Below are 13,531 nucleotides of genomic sequence, written 5' to 3' on the forward strand. Positions count from 1 at the left end.
GCCAACTCTTCATCATCCCTTGTGACTATCACAGATATAAAACTCATGTGACGTTGCTTGGTAACGCTCAAATGCAAGTTCTGTGCACATCCCGCAGACTGCACTGCATTTAATCAGAAGTAACAAGTACTATATAAATACATCAAACTTAGGGGCATCTGCTGTTAAATAAAAAAAGCAAGCATAGGAGTACAGCTCATTAATCTGAAATTCTCTAAATATTAAATAGAAATTGCTGAAAATGTGGCACTTACCATATGAGCCGAAAAAGTGGCAAAAAATATGACACACTGGCCATTGATAAATCAAAGAAATTAAACCTATGGAGTAAAACCAAGACAGGGTGAAAGCAGTTTGTCAGAATAAAGAGAACCAGCATCCAAATTAACTCAGGCAAGATCCAGAGTCAGGTCCCAGCCCCAGATCAAACCATTCCTCTGCACACAAACCTCCTGCTGTGGGGCTGAGCAACAGCTCATGGTAGCAATGCTGTCTTTCCCAGGAAGGGCTTTCAAGGCGTACATCAGCAGAAAAGATGTGAAGTTTGAAGCCAACAACAAGAAAACAATTAGAAACAGACATCTCTACTCAAGGACTCCACCAAGAACAGTACGAGTTTTTATTAGCACCGTAATCCCTGCAGTGTCGGGGGGAGCTCTGAGAAAAGTAAAGGAAAAAACACAATAGTTGGCACAAATTAAAATAACAACATGCTAGCAGACGTGTTCTGTGTGCATAGTGGGAAGCAATAAGCAGAGAAAGGATAACACAGGGCTAAATAAATAAAATGATTCAGACTTTAAGACCCAAAAAATGGGCTTTGGTTTATCTAACTTATTTTTATATTGTTCTGCCCCGCAGACTGGAACATTTCATGGTATTTAATGTATTTATGAGCATGAAACCTCCTGATAAAGGGATTATTCCTGTTTTACATGCGGGGAAATGGGATCTTACACAGGTATCCTGCAAGGAGGCAGTGAATCGAATCTGCTGTTGTCAGCGTGGGGCCAGTCTTGGACCACACTTCATTTCTTCACCGTAGTTTTTCTCTAATCTCATGTCATCACACAGTATATATGTTCTGGTAGACAAAATACATGTAGAACACCATCCTAATCCATTAGAAAATAACCTTTCTGATACCCAGATTTTTTCTGCAGCTGTTGAAGAAAACACCCCATAGTTACTGTGCAAACACTAATCACAAGTGTTCAACGCTACTTTTAATGTTAACATAAAACAATGCAGAGGCTGTGCTGCTGGACCATGTTCTTTTGTTTTCTCTCTTTCTGTGCTCTGACAATGGCTCCATCAAATGAAGAGCTTTTCTTGCACAGCTGCAGATATGCCCTAGTGCTGCTGTCACTGTAGGGATCACAGACTGTTGGAGCCAGTTCATATTCCTTCTATTTACTGTTCTGTGATTTTGTTCCTGAGGACTTCTTTGGCAAACACAGTCTTGATGAATTGATCTGAAGAGCCACCAAAGACAAATGTTGGCCTGGAGTTTTCCTGAGCAGTAATACAATCCTAGAGGAGACATGGAGCAATGGAGATGCCTTACCCACTGGTGAGACCTTCCTGTCAGGGAGGCAGCAGCTGCAGCAGGGCACACTTTTCCCATCCCCAGCAGCCCAGCATCTCCCTTACTGTAGTACTTGCTGAAATGCTCACAGCACTTCTTTTAAACAAGGAAGGCAACTGCACAGGAATCATCATTCATCACCAGATGCTCTGCGTCATTCATATCAGCATTTCAATGTGCTGTGTCATTAAAATTTCTGGAAAACTTTGGCTAAGATCTAATAGCAAATTTGTACTATTCATTTCTTCAGAAATACAGAAATACAGCATTGTCACCACAAATGTTGATGGACAGGGTTACCTGCCCTCTCCTCTCCTGTGCTCATCAGCCTGAGAGGCACTCCTGCCAGAAAAGGAAAGAGGGGGGTGTGAGGACCATGCTGCCCTTCGAATCACACAGCATAATGTCTTAATTTCACCTGAGAAAACATAAATCTCCCCTGAGCTGGTGTTCAGCATGAGCAGAGTTTGTAGTCTGGGGGGTGGTATAGTAGTGGTTGCCTTGGGGTAAAATCAACCTCCCCCTCTCAAATTGCTCAAATTTGGCAGCCCCTAAGAACACAAGCCAAGTGATTTTGTAACTGTGCCTTATTAAATGCAAGTTATAGAGAAAAAAAATAAAGTTTCAGAAAGTGGATAGGAGTGGTGATGAACTCCAGACATAGTCCTGTGCTGCAGGTGGTTAACAGGAACCTTCCGAGGAGTCGCGCTCACAAAGGTACCCAAGGGATGGTCTCTGCAGTTGTATCTGCTCGCAGTAATTTCTCCTGCAATTCTCATAGGCTGTGAAATAAATACAGGTTCCAATAATATAGATGGTGTGTGTATTTAATGATGACTGTGCTCAGAAAGTTTGCACTGTGTCAAGAGGGCCATAAGGTGAAGAAAGAAAGGGAAATGTAACCTGAAGGATATTATGCAGCTACAAGGCTACATTTGGATCGATTAAATGGATGAAAAGAGAAAAATCAAGGCAGGTCCTCCACTTTGGGATATGACCGTGATTGTACTGCTCCTAAATCATCCAAAGAAACGTGCCAAGCAAATGCCCAGACGGACATTTCCATTGTTCACTGACTGTCCTCAAAAAAGAAGGTAATCCAATGATCTCAGCTCTTTTTTCTCCAGGGACTGAAGAGTCCAAGGAAATCAGCCTCCTGTAACTTCAAAGTTCATGGCACAGGCTTCTGCTCTGGCTGCAGGTCCTCCATTCATTTCCAGGGTTACCTGAGATGCAGGTTTTGGCAAGGGTCTTGGATGATTCATCTGCCCCTCTGTGAAAAAGGAGCCTATAAAAGTGTTTCACACTATTTGTACCCTCAGTCAATGATTCACACCGCACATGATGTCATGATGTAGAATATTGACAGCACAAAACCATGACAAAGTGATAGTGGATGTGGGACACTGTGAGTTAAGAATGTGTAGATAACTAGGCTAGCCAGCATTATCCCCTTACAACCCAGGTTTTTATACTAAAGTCTGGTCTCCTCAAGGTTACCACTGTTAAGAGGGAAAAGTGATCTTATTGTGAGGTTTCAATGCTGAACCATTCTGTTTAGTTATTGGGCACAATGAAACTATTTCTCTGAACACAGAAGAAATGCAATAGTCATTAGCCATTTCTTGCCTCTGAGTTGCAGTTCTCTGCTAGTCAACTCTCAGCCCTGAAGATCTCCCCTGCAGCTTGTTCTGGGATCCATAGCATCCTACTTTTCTTTCTCAATGACAGCAGCTTTCAGGAAGAACAGTTAGTGACATTTCTTCACTGCAATGCTATTTTGTGTTAGGGCGTTGCACTAGAGTAGCCACAGTTATTTCAGCTACAAGAGTTCATAATGGAGCCTAACTGTTTCTTGGCAGTATCACCAGCCAGTGTCAGCAGTTTATACCCCATCCATAACAATGATTCACTGGGAACTACTGAAATAACTGTAATGAGTTAGCCATAAACTTTGTCATTAGACAAGATGGATGTGCAAGGACACTAATCCCAGAAGAAGCACCTTAATGATTGCAGAAGTCAATCACTCCAACACAAACGACAGCAATATCTGATCAAGTGAAAACAGTGAAATACTTTGGAAGTCTCCTCAAGATGAGCCTGGTTCCAAACCCCGCTGCCCACAGGCTTCTCAACAGATTTCAACTGGGATGGAATGTTACAGCTTTTACTCTTTGAAACTTACCTTAATTATTCTTTAGTTATTTTGCCAGCAATGCTTATTTGTTTTCTAATTTCTTCCCCTTCTCTTATTACATGAACTTACATTGTGTTATTATTGAATTTGTTCTGCTTATGGTAGAAAATAAATCGGAATCAAAATCTATTCATATGTTTTGGGATTTTTAATGAATTCCCTGAGGAAGCTGCCCTGAATCACGGTGCCCAGCCACTGGCTGGGAGGAGGAGCAGCAGATCCAGCCAAGAGAATATTGCTGTGAGACATTGCTGGGACTGATGAAATGCTGTGTGGCTCCTGGAGAGCCACTGTGGGCTGCCTGGGGCTCTAACTCTGTTTCAGCTGTAACTGATGAAATGTAAAGGCAAGGTAGTCCTTGTAACTCAGGTCTGGTTTATTCATTTGATGCTAAACTGCTCTGACAGGTCAGTGTTATGTAGAGCAGAGGAGGTCAGGATGAAGGTCGTGCTGGTTCACAGGGCTGTGCGACAAGGCTTGCTGGGGCTCAGCAGCAACACAGGATCACACATGAGCTGCTGAAGCATCGCTGTGACACATGCCCACCAAGGGCACCTCCATCTCTGTGCTTTGGGCTGGGTCAGCGATGTTCACATACTTCTGGAAATCTAAAAGCAGGTCATGCCAGAGGCAAGTTTCACCCTGCAACAGAGTGTCAAAAAAAGCCTTGGATTTGCAATAGACAAAGACAGAGCTGTTGACCGGAAAAGCCTGTACTGTGCAGAGCTCTTCCAAGCCTTTGAAGCAAGCCCATTGCCAGGCTCCCACCAAAGCTGCTTGCACATCTGGCTCCTGGGAGCATGGCCTTCCCCTGCCCACATTTATGCAGAGAGGAGCTCACTCTGGAGACTGTTATTGGAGCAGCCTGGTGGATGACAGGTTGGCCATGAACCAGCAGTGTGCCTTAGTAGCCAAAAAGGCCAATGGCATCCTGGGGTGCATTAAAAAGAACATGGCCAGCAGGTCGAGGGAGGTGATCCTCTCCCTCTACTCTGCCCTGGTAAGGCCTCATCTGGAATACTGTGTCCAGTTCTGGGCTCCCATGGTTGAGGGGAAATAGCAGAAAGATGAGAGGGGACTGGAAGGACAGAAAGTGCAAATCTGCTGCGGGAAGTGATAGGGAGCTGGGGAAGGACGCAGACAGACCAAGCGTCTTTGTAATACATGATAGCAAAGAAAGAAAGCCTGGCTACACCTTTCCCAGAAAACCGAACAAGCCAGGGAATATCTCTTAGAACTGTTCTGTTTACACTATCCCTGGCTATTTGCCGGGGATCATTTCCAAATGGCGACAATTTTGGAGGCTAAGAGATCTCCTACAGGCCACTTTGCCAGCTGGCCTTGCCTGTAGGAGGAAGTTCCAGGAGCATTTTCTTGACCAGTAGAGATGCCACCCTTTTGGACATGATTGTAGATCAGTGCCATCTCACAGCCGTCTCAAGAGCTCCTGGGTAAGACTGATGTGCCTGCAGTGATGTGTTGTCCTGCTTCACTAAGACAGACAATGGAGAGAGTGTTTTCATGGCTCACGTGATGTGGGTTGGGTTGACCTTTGTAACATGAAGTGTGGTCCCGTGGGCCACATAATGAAACACAATTCAGAGCATGTACGGCAGGCCTGATCCCTTTTGTCTTGGCACAAGGTTCTGCCTGATGCATGCACAGTACATACTACATCAAAACCTTATCACACTGGCTCAGAAACTTGTCCAGTAGGCAAGACCTGCTCCAAAGAGCTTGGGTCTCACAGTGGAACTATCTTGAATAAATTGAAGAAGTCAAATTGGAAAACAGTGGGACAAGGGCTGCAGAATGATGGATGAGATAATGAAAGCCCCATGTGACAGTGTGCTCAGAGGGATGAGGAAGGCCTCAGAAGATCCCAGAGTCATTGAAGCAGGTGCAGAAGAGCCACTGATAATGCTTAAGGCTCATTGTTGGGAGAAGAGGAAGGCAAAGCTCATCAAAGACTCTAAAGGTGGCCAGCCTCAATAACACAATGCTGACAAATGTAGTATCCTAAGAGATCCAGGAAAGAGCTCATAGAGGATTTGGGGGGACAGATCCAGAAAAACTTACAGATAGAGGGATGGGAGAAGGCAAGGAATTCACTGCATGTGTTTTGTAGGAAAAATAAGAATCATCAGAGGAATTCTGAGAAACAAAAAAAAATCATTTGGCTGATGACTTTAAAAGGGAATCTTTTAACTATAATGCCAGCTATCTGAAGTAGCAGCGTGCTACAGCAGAAACTGGTCTATCGCTACTGTAGCAGATAATCATTAATTTGTCCCTCCTTTCCTTCCTTCCTTCTTTCTGTCTTCCTTCCTTCCATCCTTCCCCGCAAACACGTGCAAACTGGGACACTGCAGGTCCAAAGCAAGCAGATGGCTTGCAGGCAGAAGGAGATGTTCAAGCCGCCTGGCCCAAAGACATCACTACGCATCTATTCAGACCAGGGTCTATTTTAGGCTTGGCCCCTTCCTTGGCACAATCCCAAGCACCTCCTGCATCTCTGACAAACTGAGGGCTGAGTCTCTTTTTTTTTGACAGAACTGGCACATGTTGTTCTTCATACAGTCTGTGTTTTTTTTTTTCTTTAGAGTAATTTTTACAGCAAATAGCTGGAGGAAACAATTTATTGCATAACAAGACAGTTTAGAAGCAGTGAAATGAAGGTGAGAAATGAAGTATCACAAACTAAATTAATCACAAAAAAAGAGGTTTGAGAGCGAGTTAGCTCATACTTTTGTGCCTCTTTTAAAACTCCTACTATTGCATTGTCAGGTCCTGGCATAGCATCATGTCTGGAGTTCCAGCCTTTGCTGCTGACTACAAAATAAGCACTCACTTTGGAGTGTTTTTCTCATTTTGTAAAACATCTTTGCCTAAAGAAAATCAACAAACAAGTGACCCAGACAGTCAGGTTCACTCACTCGACAATGCTGCACTGCTGGGATGCCAAGGCCTGACGTGGCTGTGCTGCTTCTCACATGCACTCAAACACTGCTTAGCTGGAGTGAGAGCAAACCCTCCTCTATCCATAAGCCTGGTGTAAAGGTGAAAGTTCCTCTCTAAAAAAGGCAGCTGCTGCACTGCCAGGTTGACATGAGCAGCAGCCACTCACCCATGATGCCCAAATTTCCAGCATTGATCTCTCTGGCACTGCTCCCAAAACACAAACACCCATCTCACCTTTTTCTTGAACACAAGCCATCAGCTGCTCTTCTGATGGTAGCGTCTCTGACATCAGTTTGCATTTCTCCCACTGCTCACACGTCCTTCAGGTGCTTCCTCACAACTGAAGCTTTTTCTATTAAGGCACCAAAGGAGCAGAGTGGTCATGCTGTGAGCCCAGGGGTTGCACATGGAGCATGCCCATGCCTGACACCGAGCTCTGGGACTCTCAGAAAAGACAGACATGTTTCCTACTCTTAGCCATTACGATATTTTGCCAGTCTTGAAACCAAGAGTGTCAACAATGAATGTAAGAAATGGCAAAAGGGAAGATTTTTTTCCCTTATCCTGTTCTTTCCTATAGACCTTGTTCTACCAGCATGATGAAAGGCATGAGTTCTGGCATGATGAAAGGTTGCTGTGTAGGTGAGTAGCTCAGTGGATGAAAGGAGAGCAGGACAAAGATTGATCATGAAAGATTACTTACAAAATATGTACAGGCTGGAAATATAAGTATAAAAAACTGTTTCAACCATTTGACACATCTGTATACCAACACATCAGCCTTGTTTACACTACACTGTGTAAGTCATGAATTTCACTCTTATATTCCCTTTACCTCTCGCTTTCTTCTTTTTATTTCTATTGCTGTTCAACAATTACCAACCCCACCGCAAAAGCTAAGAAAGCTGACACATATCCTTGGGTCTCCAGGAAGTGAGCATATCTACTGGTCATTTTCCCACAGCAGAAAGAATGTGCACTCTCCATCTCCTGTTTTGTGGCTCCCAACTTTGAATAGCCACCTCAGGTTTACTTGTGGCTGCAGGGAACACACTTCTTTCTAGAAGCTGTGTGAATAATTCAGTTGGTGGTACAGGGATTATTCCAACCAAGAAGCGCTCATCAGTACAAATTGCATGTGAGAGAATCTAAGGAAAGCATCCTGTGTTCAGTAACTGGATTAAACAGAATTCTGAATTTGAGCTGCAATCAAATAAAGGGTGGCTTTCTTTCTTTCTAACCGCCTCTATCACTGTAAGGAGCTGGTTTCTGTTCTCCATTTGAAGTGAGAAGGTCCCTTCACCGTACCACCTCCACCACCTCCTGATCTTCCCATCCCCACTTGAAGTGGGATCGCTCTCTGGAGCTTCCATTTCACCCCCAGATTTGCATTTTACCAAAGGGCTAGGCAGAGTGCTTCATTGCTGAGCTCCATCTCTGTCTTTTTCGTAGCATTTAAAGTGACACGTACAATCTGGGCTGTGTCTTGCAGTAAATCAGTCACTGCAAGAATGGTGGTAGATGAAGTAGGAGCCCTGACCTGAACTGTACCTCTGGAAAAGGAGTTTTCTCCCACAAAGTATCAACTCTATCCCCTTGAGGGCCTACTGCCACCCAAAATCTGAGTGTGGAGGGGGTTAAGGTGTTTTCTCAGGATATTTCAGATGGTTTGTGTGTAGCCTAGATCACAAGAACGAAAAGGTGAAGATAAGGCCCAACTAAGAAGACATCCAGAAAAGAAGAGCAGCAAGGGGGAGATTCTGGCTGTGATTCAGGAGTTGGAACAGAAGTGAGGATGCCAGCCCAGAGCATCTACTTGTCAATCTTCATCCCTGGATACCTGTGCTCCTTACTCCAGCATACACAGTCATGTCCACATATTCCATGGCATACAAGCCTGCTGCAAGTCCAGATTGCACATGGCTCTACAGAAATGTCAGTCCAGGGCATTGTTATTGTACCTTACTGTCAGGCACTATGAAGGGTTGTGCTTCAAAATGGCTGAGATGCAGGAAAAAAAAACACAACACATTGGTAGAACATTGCAGACATCCTTTTGTCTAGCCAAAAACCATTCACAGCCCATGGTCTATTTACAAAGGCAAATACTCTACATCTGGCTTTGTGCTCAAGAATATCCAAGATACATTTTCTCTTACAAAAGATGAAGGTCTTACGTTTGTGTCTCTTATTATGGGAAATACTGTTCCCGTCTCTGCTGTGGTCCTGAGATGGTAAGGGCTTGGTGGTGCTTTCAGGATCGGGCAGATCTTCTTTCACCCCAGGGCTGGTTTGCTTTTCTCATTCCTCTGTGTCCTCTGATGAATTTCTCTGTTTTCTTGAAAATGCTTCACAAGTGCTATCATGCCGGGTCTTAGCGTGTGTCTGGGCATGCAGTGTAACAGCCACGGTGAAGATGAACACTCTGCTTGGCAGTTGAACAGGATCCCTGGGACTGTGTGCAGTGGGCATCCCTGAAAGAATGGGAATGTGGGAGTGGGAAACTATTCAGCTGCTGGTAAACAAGCCAAATCTAGTGAGTGAAAATTGCTCCTTGTTATGAGTGACAAAGGCTACCAGCTCTTCCCAGTTAAGTCTTGCACCCAACTGGATCTGTTGTCCACCTTCTTGAATTTTGCCCCAGCTGTTGGCCATACAACTTGGAACCACCACTGTTTTTTCTGGCTCCTGCTTGGTGTCCACTGTAGACTTGAAAAGTGAATGTAATTAGTTAAAACCTTGGATTTAAGAGGTATATGCAGAAAGGTACTTTTGAAAAAGTATGTCAAAGGCATAAACCAGTGACTTTTTTCTACATCTTTTCAATGCGTTTTCCTTCAGTACTGTGCTTCATTTATCTCCTCAATCTGCTGTAGATTAACATTGGAATGGAAACTTGTGTAACATATTTTCTAACACAGAAAAAAGCAACTTGCTTACACTGATACTTGACATATCAATGTGCATGTCATCTAGAGAAAATGTCAATAGCTGGGACCAACAATTTCATCTCAGGGAATGAAATTAAAGTGAGCAAATATGAAATTGTTGCTAGTATCCATTCTCTGGAAGAACACGCTATTGAACATTGTTGTAGGTTAAAAAATAGCTTAAACTGTGAACCTTAACAGCAGATCATTGAGTTATATGCGTGGGTGCACGACTGTCCAAAAAACTGAACTGGGTGACACTGTCTCTGTCTCAACTGGGTGTCACTGTCTGTCTCTGGGGCATTCTGGGAGGGTCTCAGAGGGAATTATTGGGGCAAGTGTGAATCACAGATGACTTTTAGGATGGTCTGTGCAGCCTGAGTTAAGGTCTGAGTAATACACAACTCCCTTTTACAGTGTCCGGTTTAAGCCCTTCTTTCTCTGTAACAGAGAAATATTTGTTTTATAGACTAGTTACTGTCATCCTGTTTAACCCTCTGCTTGATGTTGTCTTTTATTCTCCTTGTTAAACCAGAGGGTTTAATGTTTATAACTGAAGAAAACTAGATCTCTGAGCATTAGAAAGCCCAGTTAAACTTTCCCAGGTTTCAAGGTGGCTCAAACTGATGTTTTATTGGTGAAATGGGAAATCTGTACTTCCCTGCTTTGCTGTTGGTTAGATGACTGGGAAAGAAGATTTACCCAAAATAAAGATCCCATTGTGAGCTTAATGCACAACTCACTCTTGTTGTTCCTGATTTTCAGGTGGTGACGTTCATCCACTGCCCTTCGTGCTGGGAGCCCCTAGGAAGCTCCAGCAGTGATGAACTTGGGAATTTTTCCATTTTAATTGATAATTTCTCCTCTCTGCTCCTTCATCATTTCCCACGGTGAGGCTTAAACCAGGCACAAACAGCACTGCTTCTCAAATAACCCCACTTCTGCTCTTACTTTCTACATTCAGCAGACTCGGGGTTCTTTGAAACATGAACAACCCCTGTGTATTATGCTTCTCCCTGAAATAATGCTTAAATGCTACCACTTTGTTCCATATGGAAACATGGGTTCTGTCCCAGCTCTCTGGTGCCCTCTGCTTCAGTGCAGGTGATCCTGATGAGTCTGACTAGTGAGTGCCCTTGAGACCTTGGGGGATGCACATAACTTGATGGAGGGATCTTGCAAACCTGCTGCAACATGTGTATGTTGCAATAAGGATGAGTGGATTCAAGCTTTGATGGTACAGCTTTGCCCATTCCTGCTATGAATGCACCTTGGCTGCCACAAAGTGCTTTCTGCAGCTCCATGGGTGGCCACTGTCACCTCCCAGAATTTCAGCAGGGAATTAAGTACTGATTTTTCTGGCATGACTACACCAGCTCTGCATGTGCTGTCTCATACTGCAGTAGGACTGAGTGGGTGATGGGCCAGGAAGGTGGGAAAAGCTACTTAAGCTCATGATGCCAGAGAAAGTTCATGTCACTACAGCTAGCTCCTTGGATAAAAAAGAGCTCCCAAACACTGGGCCTGGAATAGCCCTTAAAGGCATCACAAGATGCAAGAAGATTAAGGTGCTTTTTACTTGCTCAGAAATTTTCATAGCAGGGGACTTTTTGTTTTCCATAAGCTGCCCAGTATCTGTAGTGGGTACAACACATCTTCCCAGGAAGAAAATGCAGGGAGTATCACTGTTGTTCCTTCCAGCAAAGCCAGTTGTACTTCATAGCCAGATTCAGTGCCAGCATCTGTTCTGAAGGCACGATCTTGGTCTTTGCACGCTGAGAACAAAAATTAACTGCCTTCTTTGTGCTGGCTCTACAGAGTGCATCACCTGACAGCAGTACTGCAGGTCTGTTTATGCTGGTTTTAAATGAGAGAAGCTCTGTTGTATATAGTGATCCATCCTGAGCTAACTTCCATTTCAGTAAGGGAAAAACTTCCCCTTCAGTCTTGACAGTTCTGCATCTGGCTCTTGATTTGGCATTGCATACGGCAATTCCAGTTATCAGTCATTTTATCTCTCCTTACGGCTCTCTGTGTGTGTGCATATACACAGATGCCCATATCCAAGTGAGAGGAGCTCTCCTTCACCCCTGAGGCTCAGGGTGACAGGAATGGGCTGGGCTGTTCTCAGTGAGAAATTCTTGGAGGGGATAAAGATGAGCACAGATATGGAGAAGCACTGCAGTTTCTTCTTGGAACCATAATCCCAGAAACACATTTGACCTTTACTTAGCTTAAATAAGCAAAGAAACATAGAAAATAAAATAATACATTTACACTTAATTCACTGCAAACTAATGGTTCCAGGTATACACTGAATTGGCTCTCCTCACCATATTCTGGACCGATGGTGCTGCATTAGCCACGGTGGCTGATGTTCGGTGTTTTGGGGAACACTCCTTCCTGGATGCCTTCAGGTGCTTGATGCTTTACAAACAGATTCTGCTTCTATGTCTGTGTGCATTTCCTGCATGTTTGTATATCTAGTTCCTATTTTGTACTTGGCATCCAATTTTAGAAAGTAAATATACCATTTAATCCAAATATTCTTGTATTCTGAGCATTATATAATAATGCTTTGAACAATTTTCTCAAGAGAACAAGCAGCATTAAGGCTGTTCTATGTTAAAGCTTTCAAACATGTTTAACTTCTTTTAAGTGTCAGAAATGTGTTCTTTAAATAAAGGAGAGCTACAAAACCCTAATGGGGATTGGACAAGTACTTAAGCGATCTGTTTAAATTTCACCTGTTTCCATTACGTGCATGGCAAGGCATCCACACAGGCTTTCCAGGAGCTGCTTTATGTCTTGAGGTGCCACATACTGCTGTGACGCTTGCACGAAGGCTCCAAATAGTAAAGAAGTTAACGGGATGACTTCTAGAGAGAAGGGCTAAGTGCCCACAGAGGACTGCATGTGCTTCAAGTTGGGCATTTCTGATATTGCCTGTGGGTGACCTGAGAGCTGGCTGCTCACAAACAGAGAGGGAAAGGAAGGGAAGGGAATAGAGAAGGAGGAGGCATTCGCTTTTGCAGTCCATATTTGCTGGGAGTGGAAGTCAAAAAAAACAGTGCATTTTGCAGTGGGTTTATTAATCTATGTCTCACCTTGTTGCTATGCCTTATGTTTCATGTCCTTCTGGGAAACAAGTACTCTGCAGACAGATGTTGGATTTCAGGTTATTTCAGTTTATTTCAGTTATTTATTTATATTATTTATTTCAGATCTCTGAGCAGAGAAGGTGTTATTTGCATAGCCCTATGTGTCTATGGCCTGGTGCTGTGCTGAGGAGGGACTGCAGTGTGTCAGAAGTGCTGTAATTAATTCCTACTGGAAGGAAAACACCATTACAAATAATTCCTTAGGCAATAAGCACTCGCTTAGGGAGGAATGTGAAATTCCTTCCCTGTGCCCAGTGCCATATTAGCAGCTCGGGGTGGGCAGCAGCACCAGCTCAGGGTGGGCTCCTGGCAGCTTCTATGGTGCCTTCTGTGCTGTATTTCTTTGCTCCCTTGGCATCACCCAGTGTAGTGGAGCTGCCTGCAAAGAGCCCCAGAGCAGCCTGGCAGGAAGCTGCACTCACTGCCCTGTGGTTGGTGAGCCATCTGAGAATCACCTCACACCTGTGCTGTGACAGAGAAACTGCTGACACACAGTGGGACAGGAATCAGACCTAACACACCTTCATTTTGTCCCTTTGGTCTGCTCTGTGTATGAGCCAGCATTGTCCATGGAGATTGGTGCCACTGAACGTGGGCCGATATGAACAGCTGCTCAGGCTGGCAGTGCCCCTTTTGCCAGCGGGTGTAACTCTGTCTATGGAAAATGATTGTCCCCCTCAGGCCCTTGCAC

This window comes from Excalfactoria chinensis, chromosome 1, assembly GCF_039878825.1.
Source record: "Excalfactoria chinensis isolate bCotChi1 chromosome 1, bCotChi1.hap2, whole genome shotgun sequence".
Classification (NCBI taxonomy): Eukaryota; Metazoa; Chordata; class Aves; order Galliformes; family Phasianidae; genus Excalfactoria; species Excalfactoria chinensis.